Source organism: Vicia villosa, linkage group LG3, assembly GCF_029867415.1.
Source record: "Vicia villosa cultivar HV-30 ecotype Madison, WI linkage group LG3, Vvil1.0, whole genome shotgun sequence".
NCBI classification, from domain to species: Eukaryota; Viridiplantae; Streptophyta; class Magnoliopsida; order Fabales; family Fabaceae; genus Vicia; species Vicia villosa.
The window spans coordinates 162,359,801-162,383,829 of NC_081182.1; positions in this window are offsets into that span (position 1 = coordinate 162,359,801).

Sequence of the window (24,029 nt, forward strand, 5' to 3'; positions counted from 1 at the left end):
TGAAAAGAAATAGAAGAAGGAGAGAAGAGGAATCGCATAACAGAAAAAGGCAACAAGAAAACTCACCATAACAGAATTCTTGAGCTCCTCCATAATCTTCAATTTCTCTCGATTCATCTTCTTCAGGCACTCTTCATCTTCATCAATCAGTTTCAACATCAACAACTTCAATCATCTCCATTCACCGGCGCATCAATTTCAATCTTCACGGCAACTCAACGTAAATCATCACAACCGATCCATCTTCATACGAATCTCAACGCTTATTCTTTCGTCATCTACAAAGCTGAATCTGCAATAACGTTCTTCATCGTCAACGCAAAAAGAGAAGAAGAAAAGAGGTGTAATGCACAACATGTTCGTACCTACATAATCAGAAGCGGATTGTTTGGATTTCCTCATTGCGATTCGCGTTTGAAAGAGACCCAGAGAGTGCGAATGACGCTGAGTTCTTGAGTCAGTGAGGCGAGATGATGTTGTTTCGTTGATTCACGGTGGCAGAGAGAGTTGATCGGAGACGAAGAGAGGAGATTCGCCGCCGCTGCTGAAGGAGAAGAAAAGGATCTCATTCAAAGAACTTCAAAGGTCATATCTCTTAACCTAATCCTCTTTCAATTTTATTTGTTTTCTTTTTGAATTAATTAATACTCTTAATTGACCTAAGATTTTCATAATGTCTGTCTTGGGCCATACGAGCTATGCACACCCCCTTTGGCCCATACAGTGCTTTTCGTGTACCAAAACTCTTAACCAAAAAACAAAATTCTTTGGGCCTCACACGAAATCCTGCGTTCACACCCCCTGGACAAGCCCAATGCATCACCCTCTTTTTTGGCATACTGAAAAATCTGTACAAAAACTCCCATGGGCCTTTACTTTGATTGGGCCTGCATTTTACTCAGCATACACTTGAATTCCATTCGCACCCCCCTGACTCCATCAAAATCTTGTAGACTTTAGCTTTTTTTATTGATATTTTCTTTTATTTTTAGTTGATAAAACATAATAAAATTCATCATTTTTTCTAAATAGATTTTAGTTGCTTTTTTTTATAGTTTAATTGCTAGATTCTTTTAGGGATTTCTTACATAAAAACCTCATAGAAAATGCTCATAAAAAATATTAGTTTTAGGCTTATGGTTTTAGCCTCTTTTTGCTTGATTTAGAAGTCCGAAACCTTTCATATCAAAAACTCATAAAAATAGTAGTATTTTTTGGTTTAATTTTGCACTAATTCTTGAATTGTTTCTTTATGTTTTGTTGTAGTGTGATTTTGTTGCTAGCTTTTGGCCACATTTTTTTGCCTACTTTATTAATATCATTTTAATGCTCCTTTTAGAATTTAGTCACCATGTTAACATTAGTAGTTAGATTAGAATAACTATTAGGCTAGTTCTTAGGGTAGTCCCCACTTTTTCATTCTTTTTCTTTTACAACATAAAACATCTAACAAATATTCAAATAAAATCCCCTTTAAAACATACAAAGAAAACACTAAAAAACATTAATAAAAAAGTGAAAATCATTAAAAAGGGAATGGAAGCTTGAATCTCCCTTGCTTTAGGGAATCATTCGAGTGCTTGGATCTCCCTTGCTTTAGGGAACCATTCGGGCGTAAGTTCCCAAATTCTAAAAGACACAAACCAAAGAGTAACTCGAGTTTCCCTTGCCTTAGGGATTTCCTCGAAACACTCAAACTCTCTCTCTTCTCTCCTTTCTTAAGGGCATTGTTATCTCCGCTCTATTGCATCCTAGGCTGTCCCCTTATGCAAGAGCGCGAGCGTTAACTCCGCCCAACTAAAAAACACAAAAACAAACAGAAAATCTTGAGCCGAGCTACAGTAACTCTGATTCTTGAAAAGGATACGTAGGCAGCGGGGTAGGGCCCGTGCGAGTACAATTCTTTCTTTTCCCTACATTTTGCATTCATTCGCATTTAGACATAGACATAGTACACACCCTTTAGATAGAAACAAACATAGGTGGATACCATCGAGTACGATGGGCGCGAGGGGTGCTAATACCTTCCCCTTGCGTAACCGACTCCCGTACCTAGATTCTCTGGTCGTAAGACCCTGTTCTTATCCTTTCCTAGGTTTTCTGATATTCCTTTCCCTTATGGGATAAATATATTGGTGGTGACTCTGTTCATTTTTCGCGAGCGTGCGACAACTGGCGACTCTGCTGGGGATTACTTAAGCAAGTCGATCCTAGCCTTTGTTTGTTTCTTTTATTGGGTGTTTCTTTGTTTATTTATATGTCTATATCTTGTATATATGTTTGCATGTTTATTTTCTGCTTGCATATCAAGTTTATTTCTGCTTGCACATCATGCATCTGGACTATATTATGGGTCCCCGTGTGGGCCACATATTTTTTTCTGCTCTATTTTGCAGGTGGGGGGTTTTTGTGAGGTAAAAGGCCCACTACCCAGGCCAGTGACACATAGGATTAGCGTGGATGCTCATGTTGACTCCCGTGGCTCTTGCTACGATCGAGCTTGACATGGGGTACCACAACTGGGCGAGGTTCTTTCATGGAACACTGTGTCTGGCACGCTTGTTGCCTCAAACACTTTGTACCCCATGGGAACTGTAGACCCTAGTGACCATTAGGGACCACTTGTCCGTGTCTAGACTACATACCTGTGAGATTGGGGTGGGACAGGAAACCTTGACTCCTACATACCATTGCTTCTTCAGAATTGAGGTCGGACCTTTATTTGGTCTGTTCTCATGGTGCTTGATATTCTGGTATTCAAAAAGGCGTCAAACCTTTGGTCATGTGACATTCGACCTACATCAGTTATTCAGAGGATTGTACAGTGGTTTCTAAGATTATATGGACCTTGATCCCATGCTTTTGCATTGCATAACATCATTGCTTTATCCACTTCATTTGTGGGGGGTCCTAAAGTCTATTTCAAAAAAAAAGGGAGAAAAATAGAAAAAAGAAAAAAAAGATATTCTATAAAAAAAATGCTTTGATTTCAAAAAAGAACAAAACAAAAAGTGTGTGAAAGGACTTTAGGATCCCTTGGTAATGAAACATTGCATTCATACCATCATGTATTCCATAATTCTCTCAGAAGCTTATTGGGGTCCCTTTCAAACAAATTCTTGCTTCATCATCAAAGCTGACTTCCCTACATCTGTATCATACAAGGATTAATCAGAGGAGAATCATGGACCGTCTCGAACAAAATCAGGCTGAACTTCGTAAGGACATGGATGCTATGGGTGAGAGGATGACCCAACTCTTGGAGACCCTCCATGCTGTTGTTCAGGGGCAAGAAGAGCTCAGACAAAGTGTTTCTAAGTTGGCTAATGGTACTCCGACTACTGTTGCTAATGGGGGATCAAAACCTGTGCCCGTGGAAGTTCCTAACAAGGAGGACTCACATCATGAGAACAATTCTGAACTGGAAACTTTCAAGTTCCCGATTGAAGAAAATGAGAGAAAATTCCATCTCCTGGAAGAAAGATTGAATGCTTTAGAAGGTCGAAGCTCCTCTGGTTTGAATGCTATTGATTTGTGCCTAGTACCTGATATCAAGATTCCTGCTAAATTCAAAGTCCCCAGTTTTGAGAAATACAAGGGTACCACTTGTCCGATGAGTCACATCAAGGCATTTTGCAACAAGATGGCTCCGTATGCAGAAAATGATAAACTTCTAATGCACTTATTCCAGGATAGCCTAAGTGGGGCATCCCTTGAGTGGTATACACGACTCGAACGAACCCATGTCCGCACATGGGATGAACTAGCAGAGGCTTTTCTCAAGCATTACAAGTACAACAGTGACATGGCTCCTACTAGACTACAACTCCAAAGTTTAACTCAGAAGGTTGATGAGTCTTTTAAAGAGTATGCACAGAGATGGAGAGAATTAGCTTCCAGAGTCCATCCTCCACTCTTGGAATGAGAGCTTGTAGACATGTTCATGAATACTCTGAAAGATCCTTATCTGAACATGATGATTGGATGTGCCTCCTCCGAATTTTCAAAAAAGCAATATGTTCTTCATCAGAAACTTCTGCTTGTGTTGTGTTGTGGTACTTCTGGATGAATGCAGTATAAGTAACTGTTGATTCATTAAAGCTAATAGTATCAATATCCATATCATTGGGGTCGAAGGTCTCCCCAGTTGGTCGAAGTCCTGTAATAGCAGCTATATCAAAGAGAGTGGGGGTAACCATCCCACATGGAAGATGGAAGGTGTTGTGGGAAGCATCCCAGAAATGAACCGCTGCTACTAACATGGGTTGGTTATATTCTAAGCCTGTTTTTGATAGTTGAATCAAATCATATATTCCTAATGATTTCCAGAAAGATTCTTTCTTTTTCTCTACTTTTTCTAACCAGGCATATTATAGATCAGGATCTTTGGCTAAAGGGATTGACCTAAATACTTTTACAAAGTTGGTCATATAGTTTAACCTAATTTGTGCCAGAGCCAAAGGGGGTGCAGTTGAAGTTTCTTCAGCATTATCAGGTTCTCCTAAAGAGGAATGACCATCTTCATCTATCTTAATCTTACTAACCAAGGGTCTAGTTTTGTAATAAGAAGGGAAGAATTTGTTTATAGATGGATTACTTTCACCTGGCAATGGACCCATAAAAGCAAGAGGTTTTCCAGAAAGTTCAAAGGGGATGAGTACCTGAGAAGCATAAATTGCGCACACCTCTGCGGTGTTAGGGTTTGGAATTTGTTCTCGTTTCCCAGACCGCGTTGTTGTTTGGAGCTTTAGAACAGGTTGAAGAACATTTGAAGATGAAGCCATAGAGAAGTTTGATTGAGAAAGTATTCTGTTGAAGAAGATGAAGAAATAGGAATGAAAAGTTGTATAAAAGTGAAGACCAGGTATTTAAAGGTTTAACGGAAACCTTTTTAAATCTTTTGGGTAAAACAAAGTGTGAATACAAGATTACACTCAAAGATGTTTTTGATTCATGGCAAACTCAAATAAGCATTCAAACAACAAGACGGAAGCAGAAAACTTAAAGAAAAGCAAGCATTGATCACTCATAGGTCAACCCATTATGTTTATATGTTTATAGGCTGCCTCAACACAAGCAAAACAAGAAGAATGCAGAAAAACAGCAGTTAGGTCGACCTACCATCAACCCAGGTCGACCTAAAATGGAGAAAAATTCATATATCCCTGCTAGGTCGACTCACACATCATTTAGGTCGACCTAAATTGATGAATTCTACATATCAGCCTGTTAGGTCGACCTACACATCAACTAGGTCGACCTAATCTGTGAAAATGTCCCCAGAATGCATCAGAAGAGGATTCTGGTCGACCTACTCCTTCAACAGGTCGACCTAACTGGGAGCAAAATTCTGCAAGCTCTGTTAGGTCGACCTAAGCACTACAAGTGGTCGACCTAACTGATTAAGAAAGTTCAAAAATCAGTTTTTCTTGGTTCTAACTGTTATGCAATCATATATATTGTGCAAGGGTAATTATTCAACAAATACCAACGACTGAAAGATACACAAATGCTTCTCATCTTCGTTCTTCATCATCTCCAACACAATTACACATAATCATTCTTGCGTTGCGGGTTAGTGATGAGTTCGATAACGTCCATGGAACGGAATTGAAGATTCCTAGTGGGTGAAGGTTTGTGGGGTTTGTTGGTGAATAAAATCTGCGGGTTTTGTCCTCCACGACGGGTGGTTCTTGGGGTTTTTTATCAAGAGGCGTTCATTGAGGATTCGGCTAAGTGTAACGATTGAGGAACGGGGAGTTCAAGGAATCAAGACACTGCAGAAGGGAATCAAAGTGAAGCTCTTGGATAACCTTGATCTTGGTCAAGATTAAGGGGGAAGAAGATTCAAAGGATCGACATAATTGGTTTATCGTTTATCGCTTTGTTATCTTCTTTGTATATACTACTTTCAACATTAATGAAAGATTACCCAATTTCAATTTGGAATTGGGGGCAGACGTAGTCGTAGCGAGGACGATCGACGAACTGCCTAAACAAATATCGTGTTCTTGTCGCTTTTACTTTCTCTTTTACTTTTTGTTCATAATTGGTTATAAGTGCAAAATTGATCAACGATTCAAGTGTTAAAATTGTGAATTAAAGTTCTGCACAAACATCACAATTCACCACAACTTGAATCACTATCAATTTGAACGTATCACCAAGTGTTTGTGTTTTTGCTTAATCCAATCTTACTGCATTGCAAATCAAAGTTGTCAATCTAGAAGTTAATTGGTTTTCAGTTGTTAAACGTATTGGTTAGCCATCATATTACTTCACCATCAATTCCACTTACTTTTTGGTTTTGAAACACATACGACCTTTGCAATAGCGGTCCGGAATAGACGCAAGTCGATTCAGAACCGCTTTCGCTCGAGTCAGTAGAAAAATCCGTAAAAAAAACTTAGTGAGATCTATTCACCCCCCCTCTAGATCTTTAGGCCAGCGTCTAACAAGTGGCATCAAGAGCTCTGGTTTATTCCGTGCTACGTGAAACACTTATTGGAAAGATGGCTTCCGGACCTAAAGGGGCTCATAATAGAGCTCCAGTTTTCAACGGAGAAAACTACGGCTATTGGAAGGATTGTATGTGTGTCCATATCAATGCAATTGATAGGAACATCTGGACAGCTATTGTCAATGGTCCATTTCAGATCACCATGACAAATGCAGCTGGTGCAGTTGTTCCAAAACCAGAAGATACTTGGAATGCTGAAGATGAAAAGAAATATGCATACGATTGGAAAGCGAGAAACATTCTAATCTCAGCTCTAGGAGTTGATGAATACTATCGCGTTTCCCATTGTAGATCAGCTAAAGCTATGTGGGACACATTGCAAGTTGCCCACGAGGGAACGGATGATGTCAAACTAGCTAGGATCAATACGTTAACTCAAGAGTTCGAACTTTTCCACATGGAAGATGGTGAATCCATCGAAAACATGCAGAAGAGATTCGTTCATCTGAAAAATCGGTTAAATTCTCTTGATAGACCTGTTTCCAATGCAGTTGCTACTAACAAAATCTTAAGATGTTTGAACAGGGAATGGCAACCCAAAGTTACAGCAATAAAGGAAGCAAATGATCTAAACACTTTAGATATCACAACTCTATTTGGTAAACTAGAGGAACATGAACAACACCTTAAATGCCTTGACATGCATGAGAAAAGGACAAAGAAAGAAAAGAACATGGAGAAAGAGGTAGAGAAGAAGTCAATAGCTCTAAAAGCTTCGAGCTCCAAGACCTCAAAACGAGAGCCAAAGGATAGTGACACAAGTGATGACGAAGACTCCGATGATGAGGAAATGGGACTGTTTGTGCGAAGATACAACAAATATCTAAAGAAAAATGGAGCAAAACATTCCGACAAAGGCAAAAGATCGTATACTCCTTTATATAGTAAATACACTTTTGTACCAAAAGTATCAACTAGCAAAACTCCATATTCTCATCATATTACCTGTCATTATTGTTGCAAAAAGGGACATACCATTGAAAAATGCAAATTTAGGAGAATTTTAGTTCCTAAAGGAGTATTTCAATGGTTGCCTAAGTGCAACAAATTGTGTACTCACTACCAAGGACCCAATGAAAATTGGGGACCTCCCTCTTTAAATTAATCTTGCAGGAAAAGTGTCTTGACATTGCCGAAAGGTTGTGGTTCCTTGATAGCGGATGTTCAAGACACATGACTGGAGACCTATCTCTTTTCGTTGAGTTTCAAGAAAAGAAAAAGGGGTATGTCACCTATGGAGATAACAATCGGGGAGCCATACTTGGTAAAGGAAGTGTAGGTAACCCTTCTACCACTACTATAACTGATGTGCTGCTAGTAGAAGGTCTTAAACATAATCTTTTAAGTATAAGTCAATTGTGTGACAAAGATTTTAAAGTAATGTTTACAAATTCTGGCTGCACAATAGAACATACTAAGAAAAGAGACATTATGTTTAAGGGCTTAAGAGTAAACAACATCTACATGCTAAAGCTGATGAGGGCATATTCCTTGGTTACTCACAATCTAGCAAAGCATATCGGATATATAATAAGAGATTACTTATAGTAGAAGAGTCAGTACACGTGTCTTTTGATGAATCTTATGCAAAATATGTCGAGAAAGGTCTTTCATTTAATGGTGCAGGTCCGTCCACTGAAGACATTGTCAAGGATAAGGAAGACGAGAATGAAAGTATTGTAAAGAAAGATGCTGAGAGAGAGAAAGATGAGTCTCACAATGAAAATGAAAAAGAAAGCATCTCAAACAATGAAGAACTTCCCAAGGCCTGGACAAATGTGAAAGACCATCCAATTGAAAATATAATAGGAGACATCTCAAGGGGCGTTACAACACGCTCAAAGATAAGTAACTTCTGTCATCATTTTGCTTTTGTTTCACAAGTTGAGCCGAAAAACGCTAAGGATGCATTACTTGATGAGCATTGGCTAATGGCCATGCAAGAAGAATTAAACCAATTTAAACGGAATGATGTTTGGGACTTAGTCCCTCATCCGGGAGATCATCAAGTAATAGGCACTAGATGGGTTTTTCGTAACAAACTTGATGAAAACGGCGTTATTACTAGAAACAAAGCTAGATTAGTTGCCCAAGGTTACAATCAAGAGGAAGGTATTGATTATGAAGAGACATACGCTCCTGTAGCACGTCTCGAAGCTATTCGCCTCTTACTTGCTTATGCTTGTTCTAAAGACTTCAAACTATTCCAAATGGATGTTAAGAGTGCCTTTCTAAATGGCTATATAAATGAAGAAGTCTATGTTGCTCAGCCACCCGGCTTTGAGAATTACATGTATCCAACTCATGTTTATAAGCTGAAACGTGCTCTATACGGTCTTAAACAAGCCCCTCGGGCTTGGTACGAACGTTTGAGCAAATTTCTCCTTAGTCAAGGGTACTCTAGAGGTAAAGTTGATACTACTCTCTTTATTAAAAGAAAAGATAAGGATATTCTCTTAGTCCAAATTTATGTAGATGATATTATATTTGGGTCCACTAATGCAAAACTTGTCAAAGACTTTTCTAAGCTTATGCAGAGTGAATTTGAGATGAGTCTCATGGGTGAGCTAAATTTCTTCCTTGGCCTACAAATCAAGCAACTCAGTCATGGAACGTTTGTGAATCAAACTAAATATTGTACGGAGCTGCTCAAAAGATTTGGAATGAGTGAAGCAAAGGAAATTGACACACCTATGGCAACAAATACAAATCTAGACAAAGATGAGAAAGGTAAAGAGGTTGACGTGAAATTATACCGAGGTATGATAGGTTCACTATTGTATCTTACTGCCTCAAGACCAGACATTATGTTTAGTGTGTGTATGTGTGCAAGATATCAATCTTGTCCAAAAGAATCTCACTTGAAAGCTGTCAAAAGAATTCTGCGATACTTACGTGGAACTACTACATATGGCCTATGGTATCCAAAAGGAAATGAGTGTCATTTGGTAGGATTCTCCGATTCAGATTTTGCTGGCTGCAAATCCGATAGAAAAAGCACTAGTGGAACGTGTCATCTATTCTCAAACTCATTAATAAGTTGGCATAGTAAGAAACAAGTATCGGTTGCATTATCCACTGCTGAGGCAGAATATGTAGCTGCTGGAAGTTGCTGTGCACAAATATTATGGCTCAAGCAACAACTTCTTGACTTTGGTATTAAGCTTGATCACATACCTATCATGTGCGACAACACAAGCGCCATAAACTTGAGTAAAAATCCTATCTTACACTCACGTACCAAACATATTGAAATAAGGCATCACTTTCTACGAGATCATGTAGAGAAAGGAGACGTTACTTTTGAACATGTAGAAAGCAAGAAGCAACTAGCTGACATCTTCACCAAACCTCTAGCAACGGAGCAATATTTCAACATTCGTAGGGAATTAGGGATACTCGATATCTCTAATTTGGGCTAATTACGTTTGTTTTCTCTTAATATTATTTCTTTACTTTATGTATATATCTATTTGTCTTGCTAACATTTTTCTTAGCGTAAAGGTAGTTCATCATCAAGTTAGGCGTCATATTGAAAAAGCGGTAACGTAATTGTTGTTCACTTCCAAAAATATTATTGATACTATAATATGCTATCAATTAACATGCTTATAGTGACTTCATGCATAAAAACTGCTCCTGCTCACATAGGTGTCTCATTCTATCATTAACTACCTTTTACCTACTATACTGTACATGCTAGCATTATTATCTATGGTTCTCTTGTTACTCTCCTATTCTCCTGTTTTCTCTTTTTGATGTTGACAAAGGGGGAGATAGATGCTGGATGTACGAGGGAGCTTTGTTGAGAGATTGCCCTGTTGAGAGATAGATGCTGGATGTACGGGGGAGCTCTGTTGAGTCTTTATCATATACTACCAAAGCTTAGACGAATGGTTTGCCATCATCAAAAAGGGGGAGTATGTGAATACAAGATTACACTCAAAGATGTTTTTGATTCATGGCAAACTCAAATAAGCATTCAAACAACAAGACGGAAGCAGAAAACTTAAAGAAAAGCAAGCATTGATCACTCATAGGTCAACCCATTATGTTTATATGTTTATAGGCTGCCTCAACACAAGCAAAACAAGAAGAATGCAGAAAAACAGCAGTTAGGTCGACCTACCATCAACCCAGGTCGACCTAAAATGGAGAAAATTTCATATATCCCTGCTAGGTCGACTCACACATCATTTAGGTCGACCTAAATTGATGAATTCTACATATCAGCCTGTTAGGTCGACCTACACATCAACTAGGTCGACCTAATCTGTGAAAATGTCCTCAGAATGCATCAGAAGAGGATTCTGGTCGACCTACTCCTTCAACAGGTCGACCTAACTGGGAGCAAAATTCTGCAAGCTCTGTTAGGTCGACCTAAGCACTACAAGTGGTCGACCTAACTGATCAAGAAAGTTCAAAAATCAGTTTTTCTTGGTTCTAACTGTTATGCAATCATATATATTGTGCAAGGGTAATTATTCAACAAATACCAACGACTGAAAGATACACAAATGCTTCTCATCTTCGTTCTTCATCATCTCCAACACAATTACACATAATCATTCTTGCGTTGCGGGTTAGTGATGAGTTCGATAACGTCCATGGAACGGAATTGAAGATTCCTAGTGGGTGAAGGTTTGTGGGGTTTGTTGGTGAATAAAATCTGCGGGTTTTGTCCTCCACGACGGGTGGTTCTTGGGGGTTTTTATCAAGAGGCGTTCATTGAGGATTCGGCTGAGTGTAACGATTGAGGAACGGGGAGTTCAAGGAATCAAGACACTGCAGAAGGGAATCAAAGTGAAGCTCTTGGATAACCTTGATCTTGGTCAAGATTAAGGGGGAAGAAGATTCAAAGGATCGACATAATTGGTTTATCGTTTATCGCTTTGTTATCTTCTTTGTATATACTACTTTCAACATTAATGAAAGATTACCCAATTTCAATTTGGAATTGGGGGCAGACGTAGTCGTAGCGAGGACGATCGACGAACTGCCTAAACAAATATCGTGTTCTTGTCGCTTTTACTTTCTCTTTTACTTTCTGTTCATAATTGGTTATAAGTGCAAAATTGATCAACGATTCAAGTGTTAAAATTGTGAATTAAAGTTCTGCACAAACATCACAATTCACCACAACTTGAATCACTATCAATTTGAACGTATCACCAAGTGTTTGTGTTTTTGCTTAATCCAATCTTACTGCATTGCAAATCAAAGTTGTCAATCTAGAAGTTAATTGGTTTTCAGTTGTTAAACGTATTGGTTAGCCATCATATTACTTCACCATCAATTCCACTTACTTTTTGGTTTTGAAACACATACGACCTTTGCAATAGCGGTCCGGAATAGACGCAAGTCGATTCAGAACCGCTTTCGCTCGAGTCAGTAGAAAAATCCGTAAAAAAAACTTAGTGAGATCTATTCACCCCCCCTCTAGATCTTTAGGCCAGCGTCTAACACAAAGGACACGCGGCGGGTTTTGATTTAATCCAACAGCGGTCAAATAAATTAGCTTTACTCCTAGTATGTAGGAATAATTATCAAGAAGTAAGGTCAAAAACGTGGGAATGTAAGTTATGAGAAGACATCTTTGAAAATGACAAGACGTTTTGAAAACAGGGTCATCAATGATTATGACGTTAGTCAGCAATCTTGGAACTTTCAAAGAGTAGCAAGGAACGAAATCTTACAATGACAAGAAACGCCTATTTCTCTTGTTTTTTCGAAACAGACATTTATTGGGGGCAATTTGTTAGCTGAAGATTTCGTTTTGCAAATATATGGTTCTTCGAAGAATAAAAATTCGAAGAAGAGATGGTTACTGATGACCATCGTTTGAAGATAAGAAAGTGGCTCCTGATGGCCATGCTTCGAGAGTGAAGATTTCTAAGTCACAGCGGAGATGATGAACACTGAAGCTCATAGGAGTGCATGTCTTCGAAGACTTAGGCAAATTTCATGAAATATGTTAAAGTATTACTAATTAGCGTGTTTTCGTAGTTTCTGTGTCAAGAGTTGAAGTTTCTGGAGGATTGTGTTTATCTGGTTTAGAAATTTCCTCCATAGCATCTTGTTCGGATACAGTATCTTCACTACCACGTGGTTGTGGATTCACGTTGTCACTACCTGAGAATGGATGATTTTCTTCCAGGTTTTTATCTTGATGAGTAGCTGGGGATTCGTTAGTGGATTGGCTTTCTTCGACTGGCTCATTAGGTAAGGTGGTGGTAAGAGGCCTGGCATCTTCAAAAACTGGTGAGAGAACATGGGATTTATTTTGGGAAATATCTGCATTAAACAAACCAGACTTGGTCAGAACGATAAGGCCTTGAGAAGTTTATCGATGAAAGTGAAAGAGTTATGATTACCTTGAGGTTTATCGACATTAATGGTGAAATTGTAAGTCTTAAGACCTGAAGTAGCAGTGCCAGTATCATCCTGCAATGACAAGGTGATTCCTCAGAAGACGCCTTGTCGCTAGGAGAAGCAACTTTGGAGGAACCTAGCCCTTTCTCTTTTCCCGAAGGAGTAATAGCTTTCTGTCTCTTTCTATGGCCTTGCCAGGTACGAGGAGGAGATTTGTCTTCATCATCTGAGACAACTGTTGAAGAGGCTTGTCGTTTCGAACCTACCGGGGGTTTCGAATTCTGGGAAATATAAAATTGAGTAAAATAAGCACTACTCACAGATTATATGAGATTAATGATATAAAATGGGTATGTACCATGGGTTTCTTGCTAGTGGCAATGGAATCACTCTCACTTGGCTTGTTACTTTTAGATGCCCCAGAGTCCTTCTGTGTAGGAACTTCTTTAATCTTCTTTCTTCGAGCAACGGCTGTAGTTGAGACTGGAATCAGTATATCAATAGAAAAAAGAAAAGTCAGTCTAAAGATTGTCTGAGTCCAAACCTTCAGGTATTGGGGTCAAGACACGAACATGTTCAAGATCTATATGAAGATGCCCTTTGAAAGTATCTAGGGTATGCTTAGTCGGAACCACTCGATCAGCACGTTTTTTAGTACTTTCTAGAAGATCTTTTAAAACGTTGCCACACACAAACCAATTTGGAAAAGGAGGGCTCAAAGCCACACCAAAATCCGCACTTGGTAGTGGAGGGAATTTTGGAGGATTAAGTTTGAAAGCCACTTCATAGCGTAGTTCTGGTCGAACATGTGAGGGAAATTTTAACTTATCCAGTTTGGCGGAAAACTTTTCGCGTAAAATAACTGCAGCTTCACGAACGGTCCGACTAAGATCATCAGGCCGATAGATAGTTTCAAAGAATTTTTGAAAAGCTTGGATTTCTTTAATATGAGTCGAGGTACCTTTGTGGAAATTCTCCTGCACATCATCAAAAGCTGTAGTTAGTTCTTGAGTGAGACTATCGGCGTCAAATATTTGTGAAGTATAGTAATCCGTCCACCATTGGTGAAAGTCTGGTGTGGAGTAAAAGGCAGGTTCGAAGGAAATAGGAGAAAGATTGGTGACGCCAACATATTTGTTGATCTTTGATTCACACTCCTTTTCAGTCAGGAGCAAGGTATGGAAGCACAGATGGTTCCTTTTATCATATAAACACTTGGGTTTTACCTGCACCAGCCCAAACTGTCTCGAGACCAGATTTGGTTGGTAGCATACGAGAACGCATTGACTTTTTGATGGTCGAAGACGATGATAAAACAACCTTGGGGTCAGAAAGGCTTCCCAAATTTCCATAGACTCAGTTTGTTGATCCTGAGATGTTGATGGGAACCTTCGGGTGAACCATTCAGGACCGATTGTTCTGTGTACAAACGGAGCCATGGAAGGATCGAACTGATTACGCTGGGCGAACATCATTATATATGCTAGAAAATGTTCACGAAGTTTCCCAGTTTCTTCTTTTGGCGTTAGGTAAGCCAACCTAGTTCCTTCTATAGTTCGATTCTTAATTTTATTATCTTCTTCATTGACGTTGCTTCGAAAGGGAAGATGAGTTTCAAATGTAGCGTTAAGCCACAGTTGCAGTAGCCAAAAGGGACCAGCAAAAAGTAGGGTGCCAGTTTGGTAGTTTTTGGTAAGATTCGCGGCTTCGCTGAGGTTTTCATAAAGAAATCCTAAGAGTAATTGGCTTAGGTTGAGCTTTTTTCCAGCATGTAGCTGATTAGCCATGCAAAGATACCTCTTTGCAACCTGTATGGATCTTGAGCAGAAAGCGCATCGCGAGAGCCATAGTGCTAAAAAAGCAATATGTTCTTCATCAGAAACTTCTGCTTGTGTTGTGTTGTGGTACTTCTGGATGAATGCAGTATAAGTAACTGTTGATTCATTAAAGCTAATAGTATCAATATCCATATAATTGGGGTCGAAGGTCTCCCCAGTTGGTCGAAGTCCTGTAATAGCAGCTATATCAAAGAGAGTGGGGGTAACCATCCCACATGGAAGATGGAAGGTGTTGTGGGAAGCATCCCAGAAATGAACCGCTGCTACTAACATGGGTTGGTTATATTCTAAGCCTGTTTTTGATAGTTGAATCAAATCATATATTCCTAATGATTTCCAGAAAGATTCTTTCTTTTTCTCTACTTTTTCTAACCAGGCATAGTATAGATCAGGATCTTTGGCTAAAGGGATTGACCTAAATACTTTTACAAAGTTGGTCATATAGTTTAACCTAATTTGTGCCAGAGCCAAAGGGGGTGCAGTTGAAGTTTCTTCAGCATTATCAGGTTCTCCTAAAGAGGAATGACCATCTTCATCTATCTTAATCTTACTAACCAAGGGTCTAGTTTTGTAATAAGAAGGGAAGAATTTGTTTATAGATGGATTACTTTCACCTGGCAATGGACCCATAAAAGCAAGAGGTTTTCCAGAAAGTTCAAAGGGGATGAGTACCTGAGAAGCATAAATTGCGCGCACCTCTGCGGTGTTAGGGTTTGGAATGTGTTCTCGTTCCCCAGACCGCGTTGTTGTTTGGAGCTTTAGAACAGGTTGAAGAACATTTGAAGATGAAGCCATAGAGAAGTTTGATTGAGAAAGTATTCTGTTGAAGAAGATGAAGAAATAGGAATGAAAAGTTGTATAAAAGTGAAGACCAGGTATTTAAAGGTTTAACGGGAACCTTTTTAAATCTTTTGGGTAAAACAAAAGGACACGCGGCGGGTTTTGATTTAATCCAACGGCGGTCAAATAAATTAGCTTTACTCCTAGTATGTAGGAATAATGATCAAGAAGTAAGGTCAAAAACGTGGGAATGTAAGTTATGAGAAGACATCTTTGAAAATGACAAGACGTTTTGAAAACAGGGTCATCAATGATTATGACGTTAGTCAGCAATCTTGGAACTTTCAAAGAGTAGCAAGGAACGAAATCTTACAATGACAAGAAACGCCTATTTCTCTTGTTTTTTCGAAACAGGCATTTATTGGGGGCAATTTGTTAGCTGAAGATTTCGTTTTGCAAATATATGGTTCTTCGAAGAATAAAAATTCGAAGAAGAGATGGTTACTGATGACCATCGTTTGAAGATAAGAAAATGGCTCCTGATGGCCATGCTTCGAGAGTGAAGATTTCTAAGTCACAGCGGAGATGATGAACACTGAAGCTCATAGGAGTGCATGTCTTCGAAGACTTAGGCAAATTTCATGAAATATGTTAAAGTATTACTAATTAGCGTGTTTTCGTAGTGTTTTAATGTTAAATACACTGCCACGCGTCGAAGAAGGACTTAGGCGGGAAGATTTGAAATTTGAAGACGATTTCGTAACTGTCTAACAACAGATGGCATCCCTGGAGTTCTTATGAGAAACGTGGCATTAGATTAGCGTAGGGCCGTTAAGGTCGAAATTAGTATAAATAGGAGTCTTAATGTTAGGATTCTGTGTGTTCATTTTGTACAAAATCACTCACATATTACTCAAGTATCAAGTGTTAAAGAGAAAGAGTTCGCTGAGAAATGTACGTATGACACCACCATTTTAATACATGTGTATTCCCTTTTCGTTTTCAGATATCTTTTCAGTATTATTGCATTTCATTTACTTCTTGCCATTTACATTCTTGTACTGTTATTTTCATGTCATTTACTTTTGAAGTATTTAATATTTCTGCAATTTTAGATTCTTTGCACTTTAAACAGTTTTTGTTTCATGTCTTATTTTTACTCACCCTTTTGTTGAAGTTATACTTGCATATAACAAAGTCACTATCAAGTTTACTTGTTTTATTCGAAGAAACTCTTATTGACAAAGATAAATCATAAATATGGTTCGAACGACCATTAATAACAATCTTTTTGACTATGTGTCCTAGGATCAATCTAGTCGATCCTGCGAGTAACCAAATCATATTTACTTATAGTTTGGAAGACTAGCGGTTGTTTACCGGAAATCACCGTAAACAGATTCAAATCATCATAGTCCCTTCGATATAAAGATCATAGTCCCTTTGAGTTGCCTAAGATAAGATGATCTTGTCCCTTGATGACGCTACGATAAAATGATGATAGTCCCTTCGAATTACTAAGGTATCCTTACATGTTTCTTTCTATGACCATTTGATGACCTTTCGATGTCCCTTCACATCCAATAGATAGGACTATCTACCCACTAATGGTATGGATAGTACTCTTTCTCAAGAAAAAGCATAGAATGGGAAAGACAATCTTTAATAGGTAGGTCCTCCTGATTGCTTACTCACAATGCTCTTTACACCTAACATTTCTCAAAATAACTTCAAACAAATACTTTGTATATATTTGTACAAGGATCATTACAAAGTAAAAGATTTTTCAAGCATCTTTCTCAAAATATTTTCAAGATAAATACTTTGTATATATTCAAATGAGGAATCATTATAAAGTTAATTCTTTTATAAAATATTTTCAAGCACACACACAAGTCAAATAAAAACAAAGTGAGCTGGGCAATTAAGAGCTCATGGATAACCATGGATACAAAGGGTGATAATACCTTCCCTTTGTATAACCTACCCTCGAACTCAAAATCTTTAAAAAGTTCTTTCCGCAACATGTTTTGCGAAATAAAAGTCGGTGGCGACTCTTGCTAACCACAACATGTTTTGCGAAATAACAAAACAAAAAGTTAGTTCTCTCACCGTATGACAATATGTGATACAAAACACTTCGACACGGTTCCACTGGGCGTGCCAATTTGTTTACTTGTGATTTCTGACAAACAACCGCTACTCTTCCAAACTCTATGTTTTAGTAACTTACAGGAAAGACTAGATTGATCATAGGACATGTGTCTTACTGTTTTTTAGTTTGACTTATAGTTTAGCATCATTTTGATTTAATAATAACAAGTTTTTTCTATGGCTATGATTATCTAAAGATACTAGAGTTCGACTATGAATTCTAAGTAGAACTTAAAGGCTTGGATTTAAATATTTACAGGGACATAAAGGACAGCAATAAAAAAGGTTTGACAGGAATGTAAAGATTTGACTAGAAACAAAAAGGAATATGAAAGAAATTAAAGTAACTTGTATTGACAAATGTAAAATGACTTCAAATGAAATTGATGGTGTTCTTACACATACATTATCAACAAACTCTTTTCTCTCGCTCTGATACTTCGAGTATTTAAGTGATTTTTGTATAACATGTGAACACACCAATCCTAACATCTAAGACTCCTATTTATACTAATTCGACCATAACGGTCTTTCTACATAATTACGCCTCATTAGACGTTTTCACGCGTCTTTCTGCCGAAGACAAATTAGTTTGAATTTTAAACTTTTCCCGCTCGAAGCTTTGAAATTATCCAACGTGATTGTCGAAGCGCTCTTCCACATATTCTGAAATATTTCTTATTCTTTTGACTATAGACTCCACTTTGACGCATCAAACTATTTTATAAGAATAAACTCATAAATGGCCTTATGAAGCCATATTTCACACCATTCTTTGAAACATGATTTTCTTAAATCAAATTTAACTAAATGTCGAAATCTCCAGCTAACAGTTACCCACATGGAGGCAACATTCAAACAGAAAGGGTGGGTATTTCATAATTATTATATAAGACATAAGGAATGAATATAGTAGTGGTACATAAATAGTTAATACCCACACATATACTAATACATCGTATCCTTATGATTCACATACTTACTCACACCTACACATCATCATATATTCATAACGTCATCATATATTATAATCACAATCATCATTTAGAATCATTCACATCACGAATAATCAAACATCATTCAATCATGCAATGTCACAAACAATGCAATGCAACACCAATGAAATCATGCATGTGGTACCAACACTTTACTGATGACTCAATCATCGTTCTCCAAAAATCCCCACCAATAGAATCAATTCCTGCTTGGAATCAGAGTACTTCACAATATCGCACTCAATCCACACAATGTGATTGAGACCATCACTAGACTAATTATCCTACAAACATCAATGGACTATCGTCCTACAAACATGCTATGAATGAATGATGCACAACTTCACAATAATCAATGACCACAGCTAGTCAAAATGACATCATCATTCATCTACTCAGCAAATCATGTCATCGTCGTAATTGTACAAACATCACAAACATCTCAACACAACACATACTCTTCAATCATCATGTCATCAATCATCACATCAACATATAATTGCAACAAGTATATACATACATGTAATTTCATAATAAAGTTCCATGTAAGTATCCCTCTAAGCCCATCAAAACGCATTTATTAAATTTAGGAAAATTAATAAGAAATTATTATAAATTATGAGCTTCCATAATGTGAAATCATTTAAAATACATTTTCATCCTAGTGGTCCGCGCTAAGTGCCCCCCTGTCCGCGCTATGTGCACTCTAATCTACCTGGATCCTTGCTTTTCTTTTGGTAGTACGCTTTGCGATTTCTGCAAAAAAATCTTGCGCTAACTGCCTCATACAAGTCCCAAACTTTTGCCCCAAAACATGTTTTAATCATTATTTTCCTGTGATTTAAGGCCTATTAACCTAGTTCTAACATGCATAATTCATTCTAAACATCAAATCACAAATGCTTAACACAACTTCATAAATCCTCGTCAAACCCTAGACCTTGAAATAAAAAAATAATAATGGATTTCACTCTAGATCATATTATCATTAACCAATACAACAATCATCAACGTCATACATCATATTAATCATATAATCCAAACAAACAATCATCATATTTAATCAAAGTTATCAAATCCTCACAAAATCCAACATACAATTATCAACTCCTTAAATCAAATATAATAAATAGGATAACCCCCTTACCTTAGATTATTAGTTAGCATTGAATCTCTTATCGGATTCTACGGTTGATCTTTTCTCCTCTTCTGGACTAGCTCACCTTGTCTTTCACGTTTCTCCAAAATTCTATGCTGACTTTCCTCTATTTACTTAGTTAGCCTTAGAACCCCTAATATGATATTTCTAATATGCTCTCACTAACTCCACCTCGCATTATCTCCTTATTTTATTTTATTTAAATAATAATGTCAATTAAAACTATATTATTTTATTATTCTAACAAACACATTAATTCCACTACCCCAAACACATTTCAACACAAGCATCACACATCACATAGACTCCTCGATAAATCACGATGACTCGTATAATCACATAAAATAACCAAATATTAGATTAAATAATTAAATCTAATTTTCAGGGTGTTACAAATCTCCCCCACTTAAAGAATTTTCACCCTCAAAAATTACCCGACGGAACAAAGAGCAGATAAGACTCACTTGTCTGATCCTTCTACTCCCATATCATACTTTCACCTGCTGATCCACCCCACAACACCTTCATTAAGGCAATCTCTTTGCCTTGCAATTGATTCACTTCCCGTCCTTATATCCGCACTGATGACGGTTCAATAGTCAAGTTATCTCTCACCTGTATATCATCTATTTGAATCACATGCGAAGGATCTGGAACATATCTCCTTAATTGAGATACATGAAACACATCATGAAGATACTCAAGAAAGATGGAAAGGCAGTCTGATAAGCCACATCACCTATCCTCTCTGAAATCTGATACAAACCAATAAAATGTTGCATAAGCTTTCTCGACTTTAAAGTTATACCGACACCAGTTACTCGAGTGACTCTCAGAAACACGTGATTATCCACCTGTAACTCAAGTGCTTTTCTCCTCTTATCATGATAACTCTTATGACGGCTCTGGGAAGTTTTCATCCTCTCTCGAATCATCCTTATCTTTTCAGTCGTCTCTTACACAATTTCAGGTCTGAGCACAACACTCTCGCCCGATTCATACAAATACAACAGAGTCCTAAACCAACAACGCTTCATACGATGCTATTTCGATACTTGCATGAAAGCTATTATTATAATGTAACTCAATTAGTGGCAAATGGCTATCCCAAGCTCCTCCTTGGTCTAACACACAAGCCCTCAACAAATCTTCCAATGACTGAATAGTCCTATCGGTTTGACCATCCGTCCCTGGATGATACACCGAACTCAATCTTAATGTAGTACCTAAGGCATCTTGCAAACTATTACAAAATCTCGACGTAAACCTCGAATCTCTATCAGACACAATATTTGACGGTATTCCATGCAATTTCACAATCTCCTCAATATACATCTCAGCCAGCTTAGAAATAGGATGGTTAATCTTCATCGATAAGAAATGAGCCAACTTAGTCAAACTATCCACAATCACCCAGATAGATCATTGCCTATGGCAGTATTTGGTAAACCCGTCACAAAATCCATGGAAATGCTATCCCACTTCCACTCTAAAATATATATACCTGAAATGTATAACAGCGGAATAAGGATCAAAGTGATAATTATTTTAGTGATAAAGGGTAGAAAGAAGGCAGGGGATATATAAAAACTTTGTTGTATTAAAGTTGAATGCTTACAAAAGAAAAAGAAATTCCCTCTATATAGGGATACAAAGGCTTACTATTCGGTTACAACAAACAAAGATGAATTATTAATGTCGGGTACACATTGAGCCCCGTCGACACAAAAATAATTTACAAACAACAAAAAAAATTCTTACAAAATAAAGTAAAAGCAGATAAGATTCTCTCTTATTAGCCTTTTTCCATGATAAGATTCTTATCTTTGCATTTGCTTTCTTCAAGATAAGATTCTCTCTTATCTTTGTATTTGTTTTTTGCATTAGCTTTTTCTTTTGCCTTTTAGACCATAGATTGAAGCATATCATCCCAAAAGTCTTCAGCTGTGGGGTCATCATTTTGAACTTCGCCAACTAAACCTTTAAAGGTGTTGGAATCTATTGATCCCATGAAGTTGTACTGTTTTTTATTTTATGTTAATAATGCAAAGATAAAAGGGAATCTTATCTTGGAAAAAGCTAATAAAAAAACAAATACAAAGATAAGAGAGAATCTTATCTTAAAGAAAGCAAATGCAAAGATAAAACTCTTATCTTGAAGAAAGCAAATACAAAGTTTTTATATATTTTTTTATATATCTTTTGCATTCAGAACCGGAAAAAAATTTAAATAACCAGGTTTAATAAAAAAAATTACAAAAAAAACCATGTTTTCAAATTATTTACAAAAATGTCTAGGTTTTGGACACCGTAAAGGTGTATGCGCCAAATGAAATGGCGCATTAATGTGTTGCAAGCCAAACCATTTGGCACAAACACATAAATTTTAGGGCAAATATGAGTTAGCCATTCCATTTGGCGCATGAGTGTGTTATCCCACACATAGGCGCCATTTCATCTGGCTCCTATGTGTTGGGTTATTTTTTTAAAAAAAATTAACACCCTTTGTGTAATTTCGCGCACCGTTTTTGATTCCGGTCTATTAATTTCGGAAAAATATCTGATACATCGATTTCATAAAATGCATAGTAACTATGAATAATGTTTGCATCGTCGATTTCGATTTTTTACTAAAGCACACTTTATTGATGAAGGAGTAAGAAAATGTTACAAGAGGTGGCAAGCGAAATTGATACATTGTCGTAAAAAAAATACAGAGTAGATTAAACTTGCGACAAGGTCGAGCCACGATTAGGGCATATTTTTTTATTGTGCCCCACCTGACGACAAATGCTGCATTTTCTTTCCATTTTGTCGTGGACGTCCATTTCGGTTCTAATCCGCGTGCTATTGGGGCGACTCTTTTTCTTTTGCCGCATTGCGTCGTTATGCCAAACTACCTCCCCATCATACTCAGGTCAGTAATCCTCCTTGGCTACCACTGGAAACGTAACACTGTAAACTCGGAGCAATGTCTGAGCCTTGTAAATTGGAGACAGTAGTGATTTTGCATCGCGGTGCGCAAATGCATATGCAGCTATGACATGTGAGCAAGGCATACGAAAAGCTTGAAACCTTCCACAGTCGCACCAATCTTCTTCTAGCAGAACCCTATATTGTTGTCTTGGAAAACCTCATTATGGTCAATTGTTTCGCGCACACTGAACATGCGGTTGAATCGGTCGAAAGAAGTTACTTGATGAGTGTTTGCTTTTGCCGATTGCTGTTGCATAAATTTCATGCAACTATCACTTAACAGTTTACCAGATTGTCTAACATCACCCCACTTCATGCCTCTCGTTGAGAATAGCGAAGCCATCCTAAAGTAGGTTGCCTCCACTAGTGCTGTGATAGGAAGGTTACGAATGCATTTGAAAACTCCATTCATGGATTCCACCAGATTTGTCATCATATGGCCCCATCGCACGCCTTTGTCATAAGCCCTTGTCCATTTCTCCCTAGAAAGGTTATCTATCCAACTTCCTGCATCTGGATTTGTCAGTACAATCTCACTCCGATAATGCTGGAATGTGGTTTGGGTTAATGCATAACCAACATTGACCAGGGCCTTCCTGAGATGCCTATCCTTGATCTCCCGCATGAAGTTCTGAGCGATGTGGCGAATACAATATACTTGTTTTGATGGTGGGTCATGCCATCCGTTTGCTGGATTATTATAAGCACTCTCAATGGAAACGGGCCTATCAGAGATTAAACAGATATCAGGCTGAGGAGCAACATGTTCTCGGAGGTTCCTTAGAAAGAAACTCCAAGCCGCGGCAGTTTCACCTTCAACAATTACGAATGCCACTGGAAATATGTTGCTGTTCCCGTCCTGTGCAACCACCATAAGCATGGTTCCTTTGTATTTGCCGTATAACCATGTTCCATCAATTTGAAGTATAGGTTTACAATGTGAAAACCCTCATACGCAAGGTTTGAACGCCCAAAAAAGCCGATGGAATATTTCGTTTCCTTGGACAGGGTTTCCATCCGGGGCATGCGCGGGTAGTGTCTCTAGAATAGTAACAGTTCCAGGTGCGTAACTTTGTAGCGCAGTAAGGTAGCGGGGAAGAATTTTGTATGACTCCTCCCAATTGCCGTAGACTATCTCAATTGCCTTTGTTTTTTCAACCCACGCCTTTCTGTAAGATGGAGTGTAGTTGAAGGCTGTAACAATATGTGAGATAATACTTTTGACCTTCAAAGAC